The 24,022-nt window shown below is 40.5% G+C and overlaps 2 long non-coding RNA genes across 4 annotated transcripts in view; one reads left to right on the forward strand and one right to left on the reverse strand.

The window, feature by feature from the left end:
- LOC131921130 (uncharacterized) overlaps positions 1–859 on the reverse strand; it is a 110,358-nt gene extending 109,499 nt beyond the window's left edge. For all 3 annotated transcript variants that reach the window (XR_009381851.1, XR_009381849.1, XR_009381850.1), the window contains exon 1: positions 275–859. This is a non-coding gene — a long non-coding RNA (uncharacterized LOC131921130). The remainder of the gene's footprint in view (positions 1–274) is intronic.
- On the forward strand, positions 423–15,611 carry LOC131921131 (uncharacterized). The gene is made up of 3 exons (XR_009381852.1): positions 423–581; positions 14,855–15,040; positions 15,506–15,611. It is a non-coding gene; the product is annotated as an uncharacterized LOC131921131 (long non-coding RNA).
- Positions 15,612–24,022: the final 8,411 nt, after the last annotated feature.

Here is a 24,022-nt window from a genome sequence, read left to right on the forward strand (position 1 = left end):
TGATATTATTTGGTGTTTTTCCCAGTGAAGCAAAGTGCCCAAAATTTAACAACTCACTGTCCTGTTAACACTTGCCCTGAAGATTCTGACTAAAAAGGCAAAATGATCATGAAAAGAAAAACTAAAGGGGGGGTGTTTTTCTTCTTCAGTGTCAAGGCAAAGGTGACATTGGGGTAGTCAAACAAGGAGTAGCCCACAAAGAACTGAAATGTGACCTTTCAGGCTTAACATCAATAATCTGAGGTAAGAGGGAGGGCCAAAACTATTAACTCACCAGTGATGGAGGGAGGCCAGCACTTTAGAGAGGCCAACAAGAGAGTCTAAAAGTCCCAACCTGAGAGCAGTTCATGAGCTGTGGGATGTCAAACTATTCAGCGACAATAGTCACCATGGTGACATCACTATGACATAGTGATGAAGGCAACGTGCTCAGAACCATCCTGCCATGGACCAGGATGATTCCTTCTTCAAAGATAGAGGATTCCGTAGACTCTCATAGGTAAAAGAAAAGGCCCTTGATGGAGATTGGGAGATGGAAAAAACTCACAGTGATTGTGGAGTATGGAGCCTGGGAAAACAAGGTCAGCTTCCTAGACAGGTTTCTGGGTAACTCCAAACTTTCAGTGGTTTTTCCCAAATGGTTTTCTTGGAAGGCTGCAACGTTCTGGTCTTGCTCCTGCCGGTGGGTGACTCAGAGTCCTCCAATAGGTAACACCTCTGTTTTCACATCATTCCCACCTCTTGATGTCTTTCATTTATAGCTTTCACTCTGGATTCATTTTTCTACCTGACTGTTTTTCCTTTGCCCTGGTGATCTTCTGTACTCTACCTGGCTGCTCCTCCTCCTCCAGCTCTTGTCCTAGAGTCAGAATTCTTGAAGCCAAAGGTCACCTCTGTGGTTTTTATTGTTCACCTCAGCTGTCATAGTGCACAAAGTAATAACTGGTACAGAGTGGTAAGTGAGCAATATTCAATGATTTGGTGAGTTAGTGAATGAGTATACATTTGGCTTTCTTATTATTATATAAAAATATATGTATTTATTATTACTAGTTTTTATATCCATGCTCAAATAAAAAAGATTCGTTTTAGTCAAGAGAGGGCAATTGGGAGAGTATATATGGTCAAAATACATTATGTACGTGCATGAAAATGTCTTAATAAAACCTGTAAAATAAAATTAGCATATACTAATGAAAACCCTAAATTTATCTCTTCTGCTTCTCCTTAACTTGGACCACAGTGATATCCATTCCTACCATTAGAAATGTCGATCTGCGGTTATAGCTTAGAACTGAGGCAAGTATACAGTCAGGAGTTCCCCAAATAAGTCAGACATAAGGATCAAGATAGAAGTGCAGGTTACCAGAATGCTGTAAATCTCTCTAGATCCACTGAAGACCCAACACCAATAGTAGGGAAAATGATGCTGGTGAATGCTCAATGAATCCTGCTGTAGAGAGAGGGGAGAGTGAGTAGACAAGGCCCACACAAACCGGCTCAGGGTGTCAGTGAGCCACAGTCTGCCAGCAGCAGCACAGAGTCCAACTGAAAGAGAGTGGCTGCTACTTTCACTAGCTTGTGACCACTGCATCTCCTGCCCGACCAGCTCTGGGTGACCATAAACCTTCACTGTCATTTGAAAACTCAGCTTGCTTTTAAGAGCTGTCACTGTAAGAGTAAATTAATTGGACAAAGGATTTCTAGATGCTTCTCCAGCTCAAGTGTCTAATTCCAGAACTGTGAGGATGCTCATGGATGCTTGGAAACCTTCTCTCTCTCCTAACCACACCTAATAACCAGTCGCCACCCAGGAGAAGACTAGAAGCTGCAGATTGGGGCACATCACTTCTTCCTTGTAATCCCGGATGGCTCCCCATCAGTTTATTTTCAGTACAAACTCTTGGGAGAGTGTCCTCAGACACCTTCTTCCTGCATGAGCATGTCTGTTGTCATGCCTGTCTTTGGTGACATTCTAGTCATCTGACTTTCCTCTTTGCTTTTTGAAAATGTCACACTCGCCTGTCTCTAGAGACATTGCACCTGCTGTTCTCCTCATCAAGGATGATTCTGCATCAATTCGCAGCATGAATAGGCCATCATTCTACAGGTCACAGCTTGAGTGTCACCTCTCTATGGAGACCTTCTGACAACCTATCAATGGGATCACCTCCCATCCATCCCTGTGTCACATCCCAGCATGTTGTTTTTATTGTCTCATTGCGGCTATCACTCATACAGTGCTTACAAGATAATTTGCTGTCACTGAAAAATGTAAGCACCAAAACCCTGGGACTCTTCATACTTGCCCTTGTCCTGGCTCCATCATTTAAAAGAAGGCTTAGCATGGAGTGAATGGCCAATAAAAGTACATTGATCAGACTGATGGAAGATGAATGACTCTGTCATGGATGGCAGTAGTCACACCCTGAAGCAAAAGTCCCTAGAAACAACAGTAGGCTGAAAGCAAAGTAGTATAGACATTCAAAACTGGGTCTTGAAATTCAAACCCCATTTGCCTTTTTCTTGCCTCATAACTAACCCTATACAACTGACCAGTTTAGAGGCTTTTTGTATCACCAAAGGAAGCCCAAACTCTGCCTGGCCTTGTTTCTTGTAGCTCTCGCCTGCTGAAGTCCCAATGGCTCTAGGGAGCAGCCAGCTCTTCCCCTTCACAATCTTTGATCATGCCTGCCATATCTAGTTTGAACTATCATTCTTCTACTTGATATCTTTCAACACCCTCTCTGTCACCTCCTTCAAGAAGTCTGTGGTACCCTAGCCATCCTATGCCTTTCTTTGAGCTGTGTGAATATACTGTGTTTTCTTCTACCTTTTCCTTACAACATCCTCAATTTCAAGAACTTGTAAGCATGTTGTTCTGCTGTTAAGAAGTGAGTTTGCGGCTGTCACAGACTTGGTGTAACTTAACAGCCTGGGTGAAGAGTGAGTGGTTCAATATGTTCTTCCTGGAGCCCTAGGTTCAAATGTTGACTTTGCTGTCCACTAGGTTTGTGAGTTAAAGCAAGATTCTTCATGCTTCAGCAAATTAATTTATTCATTTAAAATTGGGAATGTAAATACCACTGCTCCTTTGATACTTCAGTTTACCCAAGCTACTGGAATGATGTGTTTGCATAGTTGTACTCCATCAATGCCAGCTCCTATTATCTTACCATTCCTATATATTTTCATAATGCCTGGTATAGAAGTACTTTATATATTTCTGAACATAATGGAAGGAGAAAGGACAAACCCAGAGCAAAAATAAACCACTAAGAGGCTTCCTACGGCTGCCACAACACTGTAACACAAACTGAATCCCTTGTAACTAGTGAAATGTGCTTGTACAATTATGGAGACTAAAGATCCAAAATGTAGAATCCTTTAATGCCAAGGAAAATTTACCTGTGTCTCCAAGGATTCTGGAAGGGGGCTGGGCCATCCTTCGTGCTCCTAGCTTGGAGCTGCAGTAGCCAAGACTCTGGCCCTGTCTTCATATAGAGATTCCTCCCAGGTTTGTGGTTTCCCATCTATTCCCAAGTCTTTCGGGGCCCTCAGTCATATGGAATTAAGGAGCCATGTGCTCCACCTTATCATCTTCATTATACCTACAGTGAATCCACTGCAAGGACCTTATAAAGTTGTTTTAGAATCAACTGGTTAAACCGATACCCCCATCTAGAGTGTACCCTGTAAGTCACATATCACTGGCTAACCCCTTTGTCTGTTTCTTCCATCTGTCACTAAAACACACAAACTCATCAGTTCACAAATATGAAGGACTGTAGACTGAATATGATATTTTCCAGCTATCCAACAACCAAATGACACAGAAGAAAAAATTCTTAGCATACCTTTTGAAGGGTCTGTCTGTATTCAAATATCTAACCCCCATCAGCACATGAAGAAACAGATGCAGGACACTTTTGCTTCACGGCCTGTTACTGGGAACTCAAGGTATTAGGTCTACACCCATCTCTTGGTCTTTATGAATGATATAAGGTGCTAGCAGGTCGGAGGAGACACAGTCCCAGAGTAAATAACAGGGATGATTTGGTAGATATGGCTAGAAAAAGAGTTCCACAAGGCATTACTTGGGATTCTCCTCTCTTATCTGTAGTTTATTTTATTCTTTCTTCCTATGTCATTCTTTTCCTTGTATCCTTCTCTCTTATTTGCTGAAATTGTTTTTTTTCTAGAGAGTCTATTCCTAGTCACCAAAGACAGAGAGGGCTAAAGGAATAATTCCATCAGAGTCCATCTTGGTAAACCAATGAGTTTTTAGGGGTTATTTATAGTAGCATGGATGAGAGATTACTTGAATGAATATGAAGGACATGGCAGCTACATCAGCAAAAAGTTCACCCTGTGGGGGTGGCTTATGAAAGCTGGGTTGCTGAAGTCCATGTGATAATGGCAGACAGCAATGGTCTCAAAGAGTCTCCTCCTTTCAGAGAGTTGCTTTTTTCTTATACAATCTTGGGGAGGGCTCTCATGAGTTCAGTGAGTTTCATGATCCTTGTGAAGCTGCCTCTTCCTCTGGGAGTAAATTTTCCAAACAAGAGGTAATAGATACCAAACACTTTTTTCTGCATGCTGATAGGTGTGTGTGTGTGTGTGTGTGTGTGTGTGTGTGTGTGTGTGTGTTTCTTCATACACACATTAGAATGCATTTGCATATCTGCTATGTCTATTTTCAGTACAGGCTTGAGAATCTACCATCCTAAGTCTTCTTCTAGTCCATTCCATCCATTCAGCCCTCATCTAACTCAAGCTCTACCCTGTAAGTGGTAGTGCCCCTGTTTTGTAGCCACAGATAAACTAGATTAATGATCTGTGAGATATTGAACAAACCTGACACGTTTCCCCCCTCTGCTTCACTGTTACTTGAAAGACACGATAAAGATCCCCAGCATTGCACAGCAAGCCACACAGTTCAGCATCATGCTTGGGATTACTTCCCTCTAGGAAGCACAAAAGCCTTGTAGGGAGAATGCAATTGCCTTGTTCTCTTTGCCTCTGTGCACCTGTTTCCAAGATAAACTTCCAGTAGTTAGATATGGGCTCAGTGCAAGTGTTGGTATGTGATGACCAGAGAATACTGTCTCCAAGTAGACCACTGAGTGAAAACATTAATGGGAGTCTTGTGATGCAAAGGGGCAGCCAGCCACCTGCCTGCAGAGTTTTCCTGGAACAAAAAAGGTAGATGGCCCTCAGTCCCTCATCTTTACCCTTTTTTGTTTTGCTATGAGCAAAACCACTTAGAACTCTATGGGTCAGACCACGTGCAATGCATGGAAGTAAGGCTTCCCATAACTAAAGATGCATCTTCTGCTATTAGCAGACTGCAACAGAAAGCATCCCTCTTTTGTTGGAAAGTTATTGAATGAAATCTATTATAGTGAGCAGAGCCTAATCAGCTTTACCTCATTTTAGAGCACAATATCTCTTTTCCCTTTTTGAAGTGTTTCAAATGACTCTTCAATATTTAAAGTGATGTCTAATCATCTGTGAAATCAACCGTGGACTCTCAGGACCTCATAAGCAAAAGAAAATGCTGGAACTATTCATCATTTCGGGTACATGTATTCCATAATTTCTTCCAGGAAGTGACATTATTTCTCTATTATTCATTTTTTTTTTTTTGCTATCAGAATGTAGGTTGGCTTTAACCACAATCCTGCCATAAATGCAAAACTTTATTATGAAGGCTTATTTTATTTTTAGTTTGATTTAATATCGAATTATCCTATTGCAGCTAGTATTTTGTTAGTTGCAGTTGCTGTCTGAGATTGTGGTGTGGTCTTTTGTTTTGAATAGGAGTATATTCCTCTGCAAAATAGTGGCAAAGATAAAACCCTTACAACTGATTCTCTGGATTTGTCCAAGTGAGAAATAAGAAAACAGAAATACCCACTGGATTTTTTGTATTTCAGGAATTTTAGACCTAGAAGAAACTTCAGAGTTTTGTTGTTGAGCTGAAAGGCAAATTTCGATTAGTTCAGTAAGATTCTTTGTGTTATGTGGCTTTGTAGTAGCCATATGGTCATACAAGACATAGGTCCCTTTAGAGAAAGTAGACAGTCCATAGACCTGTCCTTCTAGAATGTCACATGCCACTAGAACTGTGTTCACTTTCCTGATTTTGCTAGTCAGGTTCCCCCCAGAAAGTTACCCTTAAAGTATAACATCTCCCTTCAGGTGTCCTGATACTCATATTCTGTCAGCCACACATGCTGTAACTTTTGTCCTCTGCACAAGGATGGAGAAAGTCACATTCAGGTATCAATGGAAACCACTGTCATGTTTAAGGAGAGATTCCATGTCCCACATTTTTAAGGGAATTGTTTCACCACCACTGTTGCGATTATTTTTCCATAAATATTACCTACAACCCTTCTGGCTTCTGTGCTCAGCCTATAGTCCACCTGCCAAAACTTCTCTGATATTCCAAATGATGTGACTAGAATCTTAGTCACACCAACCTTGCATTCTTGTTGAATGTACTTAACTTGAAACCCACATGTTCCAGTCTTTGCTCAGTCAGCCCAGGTACTTGGAAAAAATTGATCCCACATCTCTATCATTTGAAAACTGTTTTCATAGTGAGGTAGGGGAGGGTGACTTTGGAATTCAATACTGTGAAGCCTGGTGTTCCAAAAACACATTTTCAATCAACTTTGTTTGTGTTTGCACTCATCGTGGCACCAGAGAACTTTATTCTTGCTTTCTATGAAATGCAAAGAATAATATTCTGAGTCACCTGGTCAGCTCATCAGTTTAGAGATACAATAGTTAGAGTTTTAAGCCCAGAAGCACAGACAGCATACTAGAGTGGACCTCTTGACAGTCATCACTGTTAGCACGCAATTGGAGTATGTCTTTGCAAACTAGTGTTAATAAAGAACTTTGTATAAACTCCTTTGATCTTTATAGTCAACTAAAGAGAGCCCACACATTGACGTATGTAACTGAACATTAAATCTAGTGAGTCTTCAATTTTACTAGTTTTCTGTTGCCAGACATTTTCATGACGAGAGAAAGGGAAGCTGGGGAAAGTGTGGTCAATGGCAGGTGACCCTCCAGGAAGAGTCACAAAGAAGCAACCAGTAAAAGAAGAAATGACCAGAAAAGCATTCAAAGCACGAAACAGGACAATAGTTCCTCAGTCTCAGAGGCAGCTTCCTTCAGTAGAATATGATGAGTGAAGATGTGGGTTTCTGGACTCAGTCTCTTTGGACCTGCTGATGTCCAGCTTTAATTGTCAACTTGACAAAACCTAGAATCACCTGGGAAGGGAGACCTAGTGAAGGATTGTCTCCATTGTGTTGGCCTATGGACATTTCAGTGGGGGATTGTTTCAGTTAATTAATTGATGTAGGAAGACACAGCTCAAAGTGGTTCTTCCCAAGGCAGAAGAATCCAGAACTATATGAGTGGATACATTGGGATAAGCAAAAATAAGCATTCAATCATTTTCCTTTGCTCTTGACTGAGAACGTGATGTGACTGGCTTAATCCCTGTCTTGATGTGTCTGCTATGATGGATGATGGCCTGGAATTGTAGGATGAATAACCCCTTCCTCCCATAAGTTGCTTTTTATCGGGATATTTTTATCATAGCAACAGAAATGATCGTGAACAGATCTGAACATCTCACCAAATTGTAAACGAGGAATCATGGAAAACTTGTTTAACTTCTTGGTTCCCAGGAGTCCTACAGAGCAGGCGAATGAGATTGCCATGCCTATGAAATAATCTAAGTAAAGTGTGCAGATTAATAATGGCTGCACAATGTGAGCAAACTACCAACAATGTGAGCTGAATGCAAAACCAAGTGTTTCTGCTTCCTGTAATTCCTCCTTCTCTCACAGAAAGCCTCTCTTCTCTCTTTATTTCTTTTTCCAATTCCCGAAAATCTACTGTGCATCCATTGCTCTACTGAAAGCACTGTAAGTTACAAATACAAACTTTGGCAAAGAATATATGTTCAGTTTAGAAATGTTAAAGAAGCTGTCAAAGGGCTAATGAGATGTTTCAGAGGTTAAAGGCAGTTGCTGCCAAATGCGATCACCTGAATTTAATATCACAACTCCAGAAAGTTTTCCTCTGATCTATGTTGTGGTAAATACACACACACACACACACACACACACACACACACACACACACACACACAGAGTGATAATTTGTTTAAGCTTTCAGAGAAGTAAACATTTGTAATGGGTTTGGAAGAACACTAGGGGTTTTGCATACTAGCAGAGCCTTTGCAGAAAATGTAAGGTTTTGTAAAAAGTCCTGCCATCTTCTAGCAACATGACATTGGAAGGTGATTAGATAAAACTGGAGCACAGAGTGTAAGCAGAGAGCAGCTCTGTGACATGAAGCGAAGTTCTGCATGCTGATCATTTCCCTGCTTTGCCATATAGTCTAGGTAGGTATTCCACTCCTAGACATTGCTGCACTATGGAAAGGAATTTTTCCTAGTACAACTATACACACACACACACACACACACACACACACACACACACACACATATATGCATGTGTGTATTTATACACACATATATACATATATACACAGATACAGACAGATATATGTACATATGCACACACACTTACATATATAACACACACATATACACATAAACACATATGCAAATATACACACATACACAAACACATGTATACACATACAGATAAACACACATATATAGACATACACATATACAGATACACACACATGCTTCCTCATTTATGTGTATATAATTTTTGCTGTAACAAAGTCATCTTTTTAAGCCAATGGCATAAACCATAGTTTTGAAAATCAAAGTTTTATTTCTAAGTAATTTTTGTTCATTTGGGTTTTCATTATTACCAGGAGACTCAGAACATAAAATACACACTACAGCTAATTGCGTGTGAAAAGAACTTGTGGAAAATGAGTTTGTATTTATCACTTTGAATTTGAACTCTTATAGGCAATGTGGTGGGGAAGAGGAGAGGGATTGAGGAGATAAGTGAAGAGGCAAACTCTTGGGCACGTGCAGAATCATTAAATGAGACAGAGGCCTGATTTCCTCTCTCTGCCTTTGGCCTATAGAATATAGAAATGCAAGGATACGATGTGATGAGGATCTTTCCTACCATGTCATGTGCTGCCTCATTGATCAACAGGTTGCTTCAGATAACCTGGCTGGCTAAGCAGGAGTCCCCTGCTTCTCTTACCACTCTATATGTGTCTGCTCTGAAGCTAACTGCTCTGGGGAAGAGGCCAAGTTTCAGTCAGTGAAATACTAGCAGCTGTGCTCCCTGCTAGAACCTCCAAACAAACTCTCAAGGATAAAGGAACATGTTTGAGGCTCTCATGTCAGAGGTCATAGAAATTTTCATCATGGCTACCCCATAGGTGGTGGGTTGCTGCCAAGCCAGCAAATCTCCTTGTAGAGCCTGGCAGGGGTGTAGTTGATGATGTGGAGTGGCATGCAGAGAAAATCAACATCTGAACTAAGCTCCTAATCTTCTCTAGCTGCAGAGCGTATCAGAAGGGGAACATTAAAGCATGCCTCATATCCTTGAAAAGGGGCAGACATTAGTTGAGAAAACAAATTGGCTGCATGCCTTAAGGACTGGGGAGGGGGAACTGAGAAAGCCACTATGAAGCACTAAATAAGATGAAAGGGACATGGACAAAATGAGTAGAAGCTAGAGTATTTAAAGGTCAGTGACCAAGGACTATCATCTTTGTGATTGTATGATTTGCACAAGTCAATGCCCCTAAGTTTGAAGTTAAAACAAACCCAGAAACACAATTAAGGATAGGCAGAAAAACCTTGACAGGATGTTGCGATAATTCTTAATTAGGAAGATTGAAGTTATTCACACCAAGAGAGAAAGAAATAGGACCACAAAACAGAAATTACAATTATTGAAAACAAAGTATATTTTTGGCCACTATTCTCCATGCACTAGGGAATATGCAGGGGCATTGTAAGAGGAGCATCTGTGATGATTATTAAAAGGACAACCTGGAGAAAGAGAGGATTTAGAGGAAGGAAGGAAGGAAGGAAGGAAGGAAGGAAGGAAGGAAGGAAGGAAGGAAGGAAGGAGAGGGAGGGAGGAAGGAAAGAAAGAAGGCAGGCAGAAGGAAAATGAGGGAGGGAAGGGAGAAAGATGAAGAAATGAAGGAAGAAAGATAAAAAGGTTGGGAGGGAGTAAGGGAGGGGGAGGAGGGGAAGGAAGGAAGGTTAGGTGAGTGGTGGGAGGTAATCGGTGGGTGAAAAATCAGTAAAGAAGTGTTGCGCTACAGTTTGATGAAATGATTTTCTCTGCAGTTTCCTGAGTCCTTACACAACATACCTGGTATGTTGGAAATTCCTTGCCTGAAACTAGTTGTTATTTGCGTACAACTAAACCTTGCCACCCCTCTTTGTAGGGGCAGTGCTTCTGAGGCAGACATGCGTTCTTGTCTTCCTCCTTGGACATTTTCCTTTGCCTTTTGCCTTTTTGCATATGCCTCTGCTTTGGGTTAATAGGCACCTTGGCCATTTCAGAACATAAAGTGTGCAGCATCTTTATAACCCATCATGTGTAACTAGGCACATCCCATCTTGAAGACGTTAAGCAGTCTAGAATATGGTCATATCAAGGGCAATTATCCCTCTGACTTCATTTTATAGCTTCAAAACCTTTAGATTAGCAAGAACGGCCGCCTCCACACAGACCACGAGAACAGGGAGCAGGGAGACAGGTAAGCCCATGCCAGTATCTGGACTGTGAATGAGTGGAAAGCAGACCTGTGCTATATTGCCAGATGGTCCACAGTGAAGCATGTTTCATCAGGAAGAGGGTTCAGACATGGAGCAGTGCGGAAACAGCTCTGCAGGCCAGACACTGTGTCAGCTATACACAAACTCTCTCCTGTGGATGCCTTTTGAGCTGCAGCCCCATTCCTGAAATGTGACTCTTGCCAGAAGAATGTTTTCCCGGGACTCATCCTCTTGCTCCTCATTCACTTTGTTCCCAATCTACTTGCCATCATTCATATCTTGTCCTTCATCTACTGAAGGTCCTGCCATTGGTGCAATTCTCCTGGGACCCATCTCAGGCTCTCTTCTGGACCACCATGTGCTGCCCCCAAAGCTTTTCTGATTAAAAAAAAAAAACCCAAGATATAAACATGAAATAAGAGAGATCTGCTTGTTAAACTTGGTGAGTTGTTCCCTGGGATAGGATAAACAAAGTCCTAAGACTAGGCGATCTTAAAAGTTCAATAAATACACAAAGGTAGAAAGGCAAGCCACCTTTCTGGCTCACTGGGAGCTGCTCTATTCCTATGCAAAAAGCAAGGAGCTTGCCTACAGATCTTGGAAGGGCTCATGTGCCATCTATTGCAATAATACCATTCTCCAAGTAGCTAAAATGTAGGAACACTCTTAAAGGAAGTTGTCAAATGTTGAAAAGGAAACATATCCTGTGGTTATCTAATAATTTAAAGGTTCTTAGAATACATCACTATCGCTGACAGAACAGGTTTTAGCTGCCTTTCAATCCTCATTGAACTGGGACTGGCACACATACAGGGAAACCCTCTGCTGTCACATGCTCCTGGATCCACACTCTCCATTGCTGAGGAAAGCAGAAGGTCACCTTCCTCCTGACATTCATGGTGAACACAAGGCAAGCTTTCTCTGGCCATGAAGGGTGAGCCGACAGTGGTTCTTCCCATTTGACAGATGAAGATATCAATGCCAGCATGACTGAATCTCACAGAAGTTAACAACAGCTAAGGGTCCCTGTCCAGCCCTGACTCATTGAGCTGCTTAGATTTTATGGGTTCAGTGTTGAGTGATGACCCATGAACTAGTGATATTAAGAGGATGATCTGCCTACTGCTGCCTGCTTCCTTCCCTCCCTGACCATCAGAGCATTTAAGAAAGTGGCACAGACAAGGATCTGAGAAGCTCTTCAGAGAAGACACATTTGAATGATGCTCCCCAAATACTTAATAAGGAAAGAGCTAACACTGCAAGACTTGGGGGGAAAGATAGGCTTTCCTGACTAGCTTATCAGGGATGATGGAGACCTTAATACATGGTTACTCACTAACTGGGTATACAGGCTGCATTATAAACCAAATAGAACACAGCACAGGTCATGGGGCCCTTTTGAGACACCACATTTATTGACTAAAATGTTTGATAACTAGATATTACCCAGAAGTGCTTCCTTCCCGCACTGACCAACCAATCATGGGAATCTCAAGAATTCTCATGATTGTGAATCCAGCAATCATTCAATGGCCACTGGTTTGAGATCTTGTGGTTTCCTGGTCCACCTATGTACTTCAGCTTCCTATGTAATACTATCTCCAGCACTTGTGTTGTGTATATGTATGTGTGCTTGTGTGTGTGTATATATGTGAGTGTCTGTGCATGTATGTGTGTAAGGGTATGTATATACACACACATGTTCAAGTAAGCTATGATTGAATTGATAAATGCAAGGACTATACATGGTCTCCAGAATTTTTTGTGAAGCTACAAATGAGTCTTTTGCCTATTGCCTGTAGCCCTGCCTGGATGACATATTCTGAAAAGTAAAGCTTAAGGAAGAGAAGGAAAATAACATTGTGGAAGGGGTGCTTCATGTTCAGTCCACAAGTACATTGATCTCCTGCCAATGAGTAGCCATAGGAGTCCATGGTTCTACTCCCCCTCAAAGAGATAAAAATTCAGGAGAGAGATTGCTGAGAGCATCCCTTTGGGATCTACCCATGATTCAGGCCATGGCTTTGCTTCCTTTTTTTGTTTCCACGAATGAGTAAGTATGGCAGGATACTGAAATCAAGCCATTCTTATCCAACATGGGATGCTCACTAGGCAATCTTTATTCTAGAGTTTTCATGAGCTTGGACATGGAGGTTATAATGCTGTGCAGTAGTCTCCCCCACCAAGACTATTGGTCCTTGAGGAGGTAATCAAAGATTAAGGACCCAATGAAAGATTAAGGACCCAATTACTTCTTATTTAGCTGCAAAGTGACTCTGGCTCTGTGTAGTCTGGAGGGAGCCCCTGGCCATCAACATGGCATCTGACATCTAATGTAAGATGAAAATCAGACATCCAGAATGAAGACTAAATGAACACAGAGGCATGAATTGTCAGCAGGGCTATGTGATCCATACTCCTTGTATTATGACAGAGAGAGAGAGACAGAGAGAGAGAGAGAGAGAGAGAGAGAGAGAGAGAGAGAGAGAGAGAGGAGAGAAAGACATAGACAGTAAGACATCATGTACTGAACTGCTGCTGCCACAACCCATACTGCACCAGGTGTCTTATTGTTTTGTTTATTTACTTGTCTGTTCTTAGCAACAGATTGAGGAGTTAAAAATGGCTTAACTAAACCTGCATTTGGAAATTATTTCTGACATCCTGCTACACGAAGAGCCATACTGTCATCTTTGATGCTGATGTGCAGTACAATGCTCTCCCAACCACCACCTCCCCCCACAAAAAGTAGGGTAACCAGCATTTCTTCATTTTATTAAAGAAGCTGTGTGAATTTTAAGGGTTTCAGGGTTGATCCAGGAAAAAATCATAAGCAGGAGAGACACTAACATAACAACTGGGAGCTATGCTTTCTACAGAGTTCATGGGCGAGTCTCTCATAGAAAGAGACCTTGCAGTGTTCATGTCACAGTCGCTACCAAGAGTGACAGATAGCAGAGGAAATCTTACAGGGTTCTCACCCCACTAAGTGTTGCACCCTGTGTCTCTGCAGTGAGAGTTCTGAAATACAGAGCTCCTGTGGGGCAGCAGTGGTGGTCCGTAGTCCTCTACACAGCAAATGTGCAACAGTTTTGAGAATATGAGAAGTTGAGAGTCTCAGCGTTGGAAGTGCATTCCCCTAGATGATGCGTAAAGTTGGACATAAAAGAATTTTAATTTGATTTCCATAGGCTGTTGGCTACATGTTCTTTCTGGCTTACTGGGAAATTGAGGCCAGTTTGGGGCTAATGCATCAGGACCATAACTGGCCCTTTATATAACAGATTTAGTGTCTTGCCTTGGATTGCACACTTTAGGAAAGGTGAGATTGAAGCTGAACTGAGATTAAGATTCCCCATTCCACCAGGTAGGTATTATCTATGCCATTCTTTTCAAGAGTAGCTTTCCCTGGTCACAAACACTGGATATCAAAGACTAAGAGGAATTTATTTCCAGTGTTGTTAATGAGGACAGTGAGGCTGATTTTCAAAAAATTGATTCTTTCCTTTCTCTCTGAAATCTTACTGTCAGAACTAACAGCTGAGGAGGGTGGATGGAAGTGAGGAGGAAAGAAAGAAAAGTCATCAAGAGGGAGAAAGGGGAGGGGAGGGATGAAGGAGAATGGACAGAAAAGGATGCAATGTCTACCAGTCAGAAAATGACATTCCATTTAAAATGCTTTGAAAGGGCTGTTTTCAAATGACTTTCTTAGAGCTTTGAACTCTCACCACACAAAACAGACTCATTTTGTCTCTCCATGTTCACTTCCGTCTTCTTTCACGGTCTCCCTGGCCTTGGCCTTTATTTGAATGAGGAAGGATTGAAAACAAACAAAGCCTGTTTTGCTTCCACTGTTGAAAAAATAGAGAGCATGAAATGTATCTCATGAGTGACTTCCAAAGGAAGAGGGCAAGCACCTGATAGAGCTGAGTGGAAAAGAACTGTTAAATGCAGCTGTTCCCGAGCTCTTGAAGTTGACCTCAGAAGCAGCTGTGTCTACCACACACATCCTATTCTCTTCTTTTGAATATTTGACACTTTTTTCCTGTTCTATGTCTTCCTACCTTGCAGACCCCACAGGCATCAACTTGGATGCAAGATACTCACCTGTCGAAGCATGTGACACTTCAGTGACAAAAATACACCACCTGTGAATCTTTGCATGCTTGAGGGCACACTGTGGTTAAAGGAAATCTCAGACAATCTAATTGCAATCTAAGTCAATAGGAAGGGCGTGTCTGTACCTCTCTGCTGCTGGGAACTTCGGTAGATGTTATTACTTTCCTGGGCTTTAGTCTTTCACTGTAAACATTGGAAGGGGAAAATGAGTTGTATTAATGGTGGGGTGGGGTGCGGGGGATGGGGAGCTCAAACAGAAAAGAGTTGTCCCCAGTGTTAGAAAAAAATATCTTGGTCAAGAGAATAGAATCTTGACCTGTGTGCAGGAGACCTGGCATTCCAGTTGGGCTGGGTTGTAAATTTGAGCAAGTGACTACCACTAGGAAGATGACTCACCTTAAACCATGCTAAAGAGTGGGTGGAATAATTAGTCCTTTCATGAGATACTAGACGTTTCCTGCCCAGAATCCCAGCCCCTAGTGCAGTAGGTTGTAAGTCTCTCCACTTTTCTGAAAAGTCTACCTTTTCTTTTTTCTCTCTCTTTTCTAAGCATGTTTTCCTTCACACTGTTTCCTCCCTAACATTTTGGGTTTCCATTTTCTTTCCCTAAAGCTTCTCGGTCTCCAGCATGTAGCTACTTGTCTACCATGTGTCTGATCTCCATGGCAGCTTAAAATGACCTGGCTTCTTTTACCATTCTCCTCCATTCTCTGTCTCCAGGGAGCTGCTGACATTTTACAGCTGGACTACCCTGCGTTTTGGTCTTTTTTTTTTTTCTTTTGAATTCTAATAAAGTTGTCTTTGAGCTTGTGTTTGAATATATTCATAAATTTTTTTATTAGTGAAACTAAGAACCCCCCAAAAGGAACCTCCATATTCAATGTATAGCCAACCATGTAACAGCAAGGAAGGGAGGGAAGTATGAACTACACTTCGCCTTTGCCTGACCTCCAAGTTCACAGCCTTATCGTTCTACATTCTGACTGCCCTGCTCCAAGTTCAACAAGGGAGGTAGCTCTGTGGGCACCTCAAACCTCAAAGAAGTCTAGATTTCTCCCCTTCAATACCCACGTCAGGTTTCCCATCCCTGCACTTGGTTTCACCTCTACTTAACCTAATTTTAGAAGATGTTTTCTGTCACTTCTCTTCCCCCCATTTATCCCCTCACTCCCTTCATTAACCCATTAACTGATTCTTGAGACTACAATTTCCCAGCACTGTTTAGAATTCCATCCTACCGCAGTCAACATGGCTATCATCTAGATAACAGAAACCAAGAAGTTCTGGTGAAGAATGTAAGTTGGTGAGGGTGGTTGTTCCTCAAAATATATATTATAGCTACATCAGTATTGTTTATTAAAGGAAAAAAAATGGTCTCAAGTGGGTTGTGAAATTTCTCTAATCATAAAAATGAGAAAAACCACTTCATCAGTTCACATCACCATTCTGCCTTAAATCTTTGTCTTAAACATCTCACTGTCACTTGTTCCTTGTCACCTTTTGTTGGTTCTCCTCATTGGTAGACTTGGTCTTCCTTTTTAAACCTAAACTTGAAATTCAACTTAATGTTCCCTTCTGGGAGGCAGTGATCAGCCAGCACATCAGATATATCCATAGCTTAAAATAATCTTTGTTTAACTTTAGAAGTAATACTTACTACATTTACTGTTGACTACTTTGCTTTCTTGCCCATTAGGTATGGGAAAATGCTTCTATTTTTAGAATGCCAAAAATAAGTTATATTTTCTAATTTATGAGTGGATGGTTGGTGAATTGAATAAAATACTTTTTTCCCATTCTTTAAGATCCCCGATCAGTGTTTTAATGATAGGTTAACCTTGTATTTCTGCAGTGAGCTCACATTTTTACAAAATTTTCTATGTTTCACATGTATAGTGTGTGTGTGTGTGTGTGTGTGTGTGTGTGTGTGTGTGTGTGTGTGTGTGAACATGCTCTGGTATGATGGAAGCCAGAAGCTGATCCTGAAATGTCTTTTCGCAATTTCTTCTCCAACATATTTTTTTCTGAGACAGCATATTTCTGTGAATCTGGAGCTCCCCATTTTAGCCAGCCTGGCTATTCAGCTAGCCCCCACCTCCTCCTAGCAGGGTCCATGATCTCAGGCTACAGGTGCCCACTGCCATGTTTGGTGTTTATGTGGGTTCTAGAGATCCAAATTGAGGCCTTCATGATCAACTGCTAAACCATTTTCCCACCTTGATTTTTACTGCTTTTTAAACATTTTCATCAATACTATTTACTTTTGTGGTTTCACTATTAAACATATTAACATGAGATTATTAAATGAACATATCATTTGGTTTTCTAAAAGAGTTTGTGCACATTGAGTGGGCTTGTTTTCCATGTGTTCGAGGGACAACACCTGTGGGGTCAAATACTAAATTTGCTAACTTATTTTATTAATGTTTTATCTTTGAGGAACTTCAGACATCCAGAAAAATTATAACAATATGACAGTGGGGTTCTCTCTCTCTCTCTCTCTCTCTGCATAATCTACATGTTTTAAATAATTGTGATGGCTAATTCTGATTGTCACTATGATACCACTGGAATGAGATTCTCAAATGAGAAATTGTTCCTAATATTAGATTGTCCTGTGAGAATGTCTATGGGTCATTTTCTTAATTGCTGATGGATGCAGGAGGGCCATGCCCATTGTGGGTGGTACCATTCCTGGACAGGAATTCTTTGGAAAGCTCTGAGCTCTATAAGAAAGGTAGCTGAGCAAGCCAGAAGGAGTAAACCATTAAGGAAAGTCCCCCCCATGGGTTCCTGCCTTAGCTTCCCTTGAAGATGGATTGTAACCTGTCAACCAATTAATCTCTTTCTTCCCCAGATTAATTTAGTTAGTGTTTATCACAGCAATAGACTGGCAAACTAGGAGAGTAATGTGAAAAGGAAAATTATAGATGTTATGCTCCATTGTATAGAATAAAATGTTTGCTTCTTATCAACAAAAACATTCTGGGCTAGAAAGATGGCTCAGTGGTTAAGAGTATGTACTGATCTTCCAGAGGACCTGAGTTCAATTCCCAGTACCTATATCAGGCAGCTTGCAACTACCTGTAACTCAGGTCCAAGGGGACCTGACACTGTTGCCCTACATGAGCCCCTGTACGTATTTATACACACATACATAACTTACAAATAATAAAAAAAGACATTCTCTCTCGTATGACTAGAATATAATTGTGAAAATTAAGAAGCTGGCCATTGATACAGGCTGCCTAATTTCTTATTTTAAAAAATGCTTAGGGTTCTTTTCCTTTCATGTGGATTAACTTTAGACATATATGTGTCTTTCAGTCTTCATAATTTTTAGCTGGAAACTATTCAGGGTAACTTATTGCTCTTCCCATTAGTGCATGTGCCCTCTATGTTGGCGTGCTTGATATTACTTTTAATGATTACTTGTGTTGTCTTTGTTTTATTAAAAATTAATTATTACAGAGGATATGTGGTGGTTTGAATAAACCCCATAGGCTCATATGTTTGAGTACTCGGTTCCCTGTTGGTAGAACTGTTTGGGAAAGATTAAGAAGTGTGGTTTGGGGAGAGGAATGTCATTGGGTCTTCATGGTTTCAAAGCCCACAGTATTCCCAAGTAACTCTTTGTGCCTTTGCTTAGGGATCAAGATGTGAGTGCTCGGCTATGGCTCCATCACCATGCCTGTCACATGGACTCTAACCTCTGAAACTGTAGATCTTAAATAAACACTTTCATTTACAAGCTGCCTTGGTCATGGAGCCTTATCACATCAATAAAACAGTAACTGAGACTGGCCAACTCCTTGGTGTTTCAGAAAAGTAACTTTTTTCTCACCTCAGACCAAATTTTGTTCAGAATGCTGTTTGGTTCTGTTTGCTCTAATTCTCACCCCTTTTTAGGCTTGGCATTTCCTTCCTATTTCTCATGTATTTAGAACACAAAGGCTTATTGTACCTTCTTACAACATTGGTTTTACGCATGGGATCACTTCTATTATCTTTGATATGAGACTATTAAAATGCCTTTGGTGACACCACGGTTAGAAAATGTCATTATTTTACCTGTATGAAAGAAGTAAAGATGGGAAGTGCTCAAGATAGAACATGGAGTTGGCAGTTGTGTTCCTTGGGCATTTTGCTGCTGACTTCTGCTGCTTCTGTGGAGCAGCTTTTAGGGTAAGGCCATTTGGAGTTTCACTTATTTTTGTCTATGACCTATTCAATCTATTCTCATGTCACCTAGTGCTTTAGTGCCTCCTTATGATTTCTCTGAGCAAGAATTTTTCTTGTCATAATTCTCCTTGCCTTTTTGTACTGGGTTCTGGAAGAAAGCTCTAGTTAAGCCAGCTTTCACTTCCCTATCTCTTCAGCTTTTATTAATATTTTTGCCTTAGCATGTCTATTTTGTTCCTAAATTTTAATTGCTGCTCTCATGATTAAGTTTTCTATTTAGATACTTTCAAAATCTGTTTTGTCATGTTTAGAGACTCATGTATTTTACTTCATTTCTTACTTAATAAAATGTTTTAAGTTCCATCTTTTATAATTCTGAAACCTGAAATCTTTTTATGTTTCATTCTCTTACAAGTCTTTTTTATGGAGCTCCATCATGGTTTTTCTTTTGGATTAATTTTACAATTTTATGGAGTGTAGGAGGGTGAGAAGAAAAGAGACAGAGCAGACCATGCAATATATTAAATTCCCACAACCTAGTGAATTTTTGACAGGGTCTCATATAGCCCAGGCTGGCCTCCAACTCTTTATATAGCCAAGGATCCCCTTGAACTGCTGAGCCTCCTGCACCTACTTTCTGAGTTCTGAGATTACAGGTATGCAGTACCATCATGAGATTACAGATGTGTAGTACCATCATGAAGTGTGAAGTATCATAGTGGCATCAGTGTGTGGGAGTGTGTAAAAACATGTGAGTGGTAGCTTGTGAATCTGAGGGTGGTAGTGAGTAACATGTAGGGGTGTGTGTGTGTGTGTGTGTGTGTGTGTGTGTGTGTGTTTTTGCGCGCGCGTGTGCGCGTGCGCGTTTCTATGTGTGGGTGGAGGGGTCATCTAATTTAAGGGTAATCCCAACCAGGAGCCCACTAGTTTAGCCAGTTAACTGTTTCTAGAACCAATGGTGAAAAATACACATTGTTTTCTCTCACAGTTATGAGAACAATTAGAATTCAGTGAAGAAATTACACCCTGAACACACACATACACAACATGGCTTATCTGACTCTATTTCCCAAGAGTCAGATTCTGGGTTGGTGATGGGGAGCTTAGAGAAATACTTTAGAGAACTCGGCTGGTCCCCAGAGCTTGCTTAGATTGTGGACTGAAGAACTAGTCCAGATACTCTTTTATCTGAACCAAGATTAAGCTAGAAGGGGGTGGCCTTGCCTAAACCCACAATGGTGCTATGGAAGGACAAATCAAGATTAAAACTTGATTCTTACCACCTGGAGCAGTATTCTAAAATTAGTCATACCCAAGCTGGGGAATCTTTGCTTTCTGTAGTTCTGTTCATTAGATCAAAACTTTGCATTTTAAACAATGTCTTGCTTCATTGCAAGGAATAACAAAAAGTAGTTTGACAGATTTTTTTTCACATCCTATGCTACAATAAAAAATATATAGGAAAGGGGATTTAATTCTCTGGCCTCCTAAACACATGCCCTCCATCCTCTACCCCAGAGAAAAAATAATTTCCATTTAAAAGGTGTTTTGACATTGATTAGTTGAGAGTAACATCCCATGTAACTCAACTGCTTGAAAATAAAGTCATAGCTAATGGCTCTTCCTGGAGTCAGGCAAAGAAACAGGGCACACAGCTGAAGAAGCATCTGTCTTTTCATATGTATGAACGGGTCTGTTATAAATCCTACAGGATTCTGCAGCTTCATTATGAAGGAGACTCTGTATGATCATTTTCAAGACCATCTGCTCTGGGTTTGGGATCATCTCCTAGCTGGGCTTCCTAGACCGCTGGATCCTAAAGGCAGGAAACAAGCTGTGCAAATCCCCACTCACCTCACCTTGCCCTAATGAATAATGCAGAGGAACGCCTTTCTTTTCCGTCCCTTGAAATTGCGGTTCCAGAAGAGACAAAGTTTTTGCACTCCATTTGGATGTTTTTCACCTCTTTGAAGTAATGCTACCTCGGAGCTAAGAACAATTTTTGGAGTTCTAAAGCTCAGGCTATCAACACTGGGAAATTTATTTTTATCAGCTCTTTTTTCTTCCCCATTTGATACATTATTGGGCTCTTAAAAATATCAGTTGAGTACTGCGCAAAGGAATATTTGTCGAGCTGTCAGCACCTTGTGATTAATACAAATGTGGCTTGCAAAGAAAAAAAAAAGCAGCACAGAAGACGTAGTTGGTATTATTTGAGTTTGAAACCAGAGAGACATCAAAGACTTTCTTGATGTTGCTACAAAATTTTACCAAAGCAATTACATTTTGCACCCTGCCTAAGCAGTAGCATCAACGGAGAACTCTGCACTCTACAAGACAGAAAAATGCCACTGGAAAAATTCAATATCAAAAAATTTAGGAATTGTATTTTCCCTGCCATCCTAATCAAAACGTGACCATCCGTAGATTTTATAAAGCTACAAACTGCCTTCTTCCGTCAAATTTATGTGGAATGGAAACATTATTTATTATTTACATTATTCGTTATTTACAAGGGGGCAAAAAAAGGTAGTCCGCTGCTATTTATCAATATGTAATTGCAAGCAAATTGGGCTTCTTTTCTGACCCTATTTCCAAAAATATGATACAGAACTTATAACATAGTCATGGATTCCCAAAGAACACCAAAGGACATCCTCAATATTGGTTATAACATACTATTGAACACGTATTTAAATAATCATTATTTATGCTGCCTTATGTTTCTCTATATGGCTTCCCCCCTCAAAGAACATTTTTAAAGCTCTTCAGAGCAAAAGATCAAGTTTATACTTTGTATTTTATTGGAAGCAATTTGAGCTAGAAGCATACAAGTTGGTCAGTTAGCATCGATTGGTTATAATGTATACTTAGTTTGATTGCACAGCTGGTATAGGAACACTCCTTTTCTTGATTTGGTTTCCAGTTATACATTAATTTGGGTTGGGGATTTTAGTGCTGACCACATATACTACTACTACTCATAATAAATAATAATAATAATAAAATAATAATAATAATAAACAAAAATGATAATATCTAAAATCAAGCACTACTAAACTTTCATAGAGCCTCTTGCTCAATTTTAAGCATTCCTGCAGTCTGGTGACATCATCAACTGTGATGTCACAGAGAACAGAGACAGATTTGATTTTAGGCTGGGCTGGCATTAGTTATTGAACTGTGGGGATGCATGCTAACTTTATCTGTAAATTTGTCCTATTATTATCCTTCATCTGAACATGAAATATATTTTCCCAAGTCCCATCAGAAATTCATCTGCTTACCCCATAGATGAGTTAAGAAGTAAATATTTGTCAACAAAAGAAGAAATAAATGATGCATGAGTAAGGAGCTAACTAAGTCTTAGATGTTGCACAGTCTTGGATGTTGCACAGACTTTCATGTTAAAAAAATCATGGGGAAAATCATGGCGGACTCTTCGGTTCCTTCATCCTTGAACACAGGGTGGTTTCTCCAGCAAATTATTGAAAATAAAATATGGACAGGTTCCAGCCTATTCTACATCAAAGCTCACATTGTTTAGAATTTTTTCTTCCTAATTCAAACAAAGACACTGGGAATATGAAGGGACATTGTCCTCTGTATCCTTGGGAAATAGGTTTCTGCAGGAAGAAATCAGGTATGCTCTTAGAAATTAGAAACTCCAGCCGGGCAGTGGTGGCACACACCTTTAAGCCCAACCCTTGGGAGGCAGAGCCAGGTGGATCTCTGTGAGTTTGAGGCCAGTCAGCTCTACAGAGCGAGATCCAGGACAGACACCAAAACTACACAGAGAAACCCTGTCTCAAAAAAAAAAAAAAAAAAAAAGAAAGAAAGAAAGAAAGAAAGAAACTAGAAACCCCAGAAGAGCTTTGTAATTTATAGTCAGACCTTGAGCTGTTCTTTGTATTGTCTGAGTTTTCTCATCAATCAATGGATAATAGTAACAGTCCTGTGACAGTGAGCTCAAAGGGAAATAGATAAAGACAGAATCACCCTCACAGCCATATAATTTGGGGAAATTTCAGAGAGAGGCTCTGTAAGTGTTACAGCTCAGATGGAAAGTTATCCTGGCAGTTGGAATATCACAAAATCATCCCTCACAACAAACCTCATACAAGATATTTAATGGAAGGGAAAACAGGAGGGTGGCTGTCTTTGTTAAGGTGAGAAACAGCAGGGAACTGAGCAAAGGCAGGGTTTGTATAGAGTTTCATGGCAAGGGGTGGTGGTGGTGGTGGTGGTGGTTGTGGTGGTTGTGATGGTGGTGGTGGTAATTTGCATAGTGAAGCCTTCTAGGGTGGGGATTGGTGGGATTTCAAGTCTAGAGCTTGAGCTGTTTACTCTGTGGGTCAGGGGCAGGGTCCAGCCTTAGGGCAGTTTTAGTATTGTATGGATGGAACTTCGCAGTTGTAGGTCCTCGGGTGGAGTGACCTGGTCACTCGTGCAGCTTGAGGGGCTTACAGTAGAAAATTGAAATAGTTGAAAAAGAAATCCAAGACAGACTTCTTACATTCTGTTATTTTAGTCAGCTGACTTTGGATCCTGCACTGATTACACATGACTGGATATGGTATTAGTACACTGTTATACCCAGTAGGTCTGAGTCCATAAAAAATATGTAAGTATTATAAGTGAATGGTCATCTCCACTAAGCCACATCTGAGAGAGATATATTAGTTAGATAAATCAATAAATCTGTTTTAGTGAACATAGATGTTAAATAATCATGGGGAAAAGCTCATGGATAAAATGGCCTAACAATGATTAAAATATATCAGGGTTACCCAGGCAAAATTTCATAAAATAGTCGTAATGGTGATTACCTCCAAGAAAGGAAAAAGTAGATGGATGTTGGATAAACTCACTGGTCCTACAAAACAACTGGTACATGCTACATTTTTACTTGAGTTTTGATAATTTAAGTGTCTACTTTGGGTTCTT

The sequence above is a fragment of the Peromyscus eremicus genome, chromosome 10 (genome assembly GCF_949786415.1).
Source record: "Peromyscus eremicus chromosome 10, PerEre_H2_v1, whole genome shotgun sequence".
Taxonomy (NCBI): domain Eukaryota; kingdom Metazoa; phylum Chordata; class Mammalia; order Rodentia; family Cricetidae; genus Peromyscus; species Peromyscus eremicus.